The 2889-nt window shown below is 59.5% G+C and overlaps 1 pseudogene; it reads left to right on the forward strand.

The window, feature by feature from the left end:
• Positions 1 to 382: 382 nt before the first annotated feature.
• On the forward strand, positions 383 to 2778 carry LOC102824354 (annotated as a pseudogene).
• The last annotated feature ends 111 nt before the right edge of the window (positions 2779 to 2889 follow it).

The following is a 2889-nucleotide window of genomic DNA, read 5'->3' on the forward strand; positions in this document are numbered from 1 at the left end:
GCCCTACTCACACCAACTGGGAGACCCTCAATCTGAAGTCATTTTTCTAGAATGAGAATGAACATTTTCATTGCCCTCTGGGGTGTTGCCAGGGTTTGGGGAGGGTATCCTGAGATGCCTGGCACACAGAGAGTGGTCACTGGGGGCAGTCTCTCATGCAGGACCCAGGGCAAGCCCTGGGGTAGGCGAGTTCTGGTGGGGTGATCTTGTGGCATGGGGGAACCCTCTGCAAATTCCCACCCTGACCTCTTTACCAAGTCAGACTAAGAGTGGTCACTGCCCCTCCGGTCCATATCTGTGCTTGCTGAGTGCAGTGGGCACCAGTTCCCATTGTCCCCTGAACACAGGGCTGCATTGGGCCCATTTTATAGATGAGGCTGTGATGGTGACTGAGACCCCAGGGCTCACAATACCTGCATCCACACCCCCAGCTTATCTTCTACCATCTCCTGACCAGTTTAGTGGTCCCCCTCAGCCCCTCTCTCTCATCTCTGAAGTGGGGACCTTGGGCCTCATGGCCGCAGTAGACACCCACAGAGTAGGCCACGAGCTATCTCTTCTAGCCCCTAGTATTCTCACAGCAGCCTCTAGGAGAGCCAGGAAAGAGGCCTCTGGGTCTGGTGTCCTTCCGGGTCAGTGGACGGAGTCTGACTGGCCAGCCCTCTCTCCCCTGGAGCTACACTGATGGCAGCCCCTTGAAGATGAGGATGATGTGCCCAGATGTGGTTGTTGCCAAGCTGAGTTCACCACCTTGGAGGACTCTGTCCAGCACAAGATCCAGAAAGCCTGCAAGCGGGCCCCTCAGGACACCTTGCCAGCCACCCCGGCTGCATCCCAACTCCTGAGTCAGTAGGTGGTCCAGGTGCCCACTCCACAGGAAACCATCACTTTGGCTCACATTGTGGTGGAGGCAACCTCGCTGGCGGCAGACCTCAGCCATACACCGGACCTAGTGGATAGTGGGCACATCAAAGAGGTGATCTTGGCAGCTGAGGCAGAGCTGGGGGGACTGTGAGGCGGCTGAGGGCCCAGGGCTCACTGGGGAGGGGGAGCCCACCCAGGTGCAGCTGCTGGTGAACAATGAGAGCCACTATGTGTGTGTGCTGTGCGCGAGACCTTCAAGACGGGCAGCATCCTCAAGTCCCACATGGTCACCCACAGTAGTTGCAAGGAGCACGAGAGCAAGCTGTGCCGGGGCCCCCTTCCGGGCCAAGGGCTCCCTCATTCGGCACCACCAGTGCCACACTGATGAGCGCCCCTACAAGTGCGTCAAGTGTGGGAAGAGCTTCCAGGAGTCGGGTGCACTGGCCCGCCACCTCAAGTCTCTCACCCCATGCACAGAAAAGGTCCGCTTCAGCGTGGCCAAGGCTGTGATTGTCTGCAAAGAGGAGGGGCCTGCAGGGTCAGGCGCTGCCAGTGTGGGGATGGTAACATCGTCATCAGTGACACAGGAACCCATAGAGACGTCCCCTGTGATTCACCTGGTGACAGACGCCAAGGGTCCTGTCATCCATGAAGTCCACATACAGATGAAGGAGTTGCCCCTAGGCATAAAGGCCCTGGACTCCGAGTCCCCAGGTCTTGAGGAGCTGCCCTGTACTGAGGAGGGCAGCCAGGAGAACCTGCTGCACCAAGCCATGCAGAACTCTGGCATCGTCCTTGAGCATTTGACTGGGGAAGAGGAGGCTACTCTGGAGCCAGCCCCCCCCTTCCGAATCCAGTCCCCAGGTCATGGGAGATGGCCTCCCAGGAGACGCAGGTGGCCAGTGAGGCCGTAGGCGCACCCAGGGCCCACCCGTGTCCTCAGTGCAGCGAGACCTTCCCCACAGCTGCCACGCTGGAGGCCCACAGGAGGAGTCATGCAGGCCCACGGCCCTTTGCCTGCTCGCAGTGCGGAAAGACCTTCCCTAAGGCCTACCTGCTCAGGAAGCACCAGGCAGTGCACGAGCACGACGGTGCTTCCGCTGCGGGGACTGCCGGGAGCTCTACAAGACCATCGTCCACCTCCAAGGCCATCTGCGTGTGCACTCGGATGAGCGGCCCTACCCCTGCCCCAGGTGCGGCAAGCGCTACAAACCGAGAACGCCCAGTAAATGCACTTCCGGACGCACCTGGAGGAGAAGGCCCAAGTGTGCCAGTTCTGCAGCCGTGACTTTCAGGAGAAGGGCGAGAAGCCCTTTAAGTGCTACGGGTGTGGTCTTGGCTCAACCGGTACCTGCGCACCAAAGGGGGCTGTCTACTAGAGGTGGAGGAGAGCCCCGCAGCCGTTGCCACTGTCCTGGCCCAGGACCCTCACATGACGCTGGTGGAGTTCTTGTCTGCGGTAGCAGACACCCAGGAGTACGTCATTGAGGCCACCGCAGATGACGTGGAGACCAGCGAGGCCACGGAGATCATGGAGGGCACCCAGACTGAGGTGGACAGCCACATCCTGAAGGTGGTGCGGCAGATGGTGCATCAGGCAAGTGCTGAGCACCAGATCATTGTGCAGAACATGACAGTGGACCAGCAGGCCACCGGGGCCCCGAGGCCACCGCTGACACACACACTCCCACCCTCCCCCCACCCCCGAGAGCCTGACTGAACAGGTGGCCATGACTCTGGCCTTGGCCATCAGTGAAGGCATTGTGAGCACAGCGCGCGCGCGGGTGCCAGCAGTGCCGAGCAGGCCACTGTAACCATGGTGTCATCGGAGGACATCGAGATCCTGGGCCATGCGGGTGACTGGTCAGCTCATCACCAGAGGGCCAGATCGAGATCCAGACAGTCATTGTGTAGCCCCACGGTTAGGACTTGAGTACAGAGGACAGCATCAGGATGTCTGTGGGACATGGGAGTGTACATACAGAGGGGATTTTTGTTGCTTTACAATAAAATATTGTAATATAT

Source organism: Chrysochloris asiatica, unplaced genomic scaffold (assembly GCF_000296735.1).
Source record: "Chrysochloris asiatica unplaced genomic scaffold, ChrAsi1.0 scaffold00065, whole genome shotgun sequence".
Taxonomy (NCBI): domain Eukaryota; kingdom Metazoa; phylum Chordata; class Mammalia; order Afrosoricida; family Chrysochloridae; genus Chrysochloris; species Chrysochloris asiatica.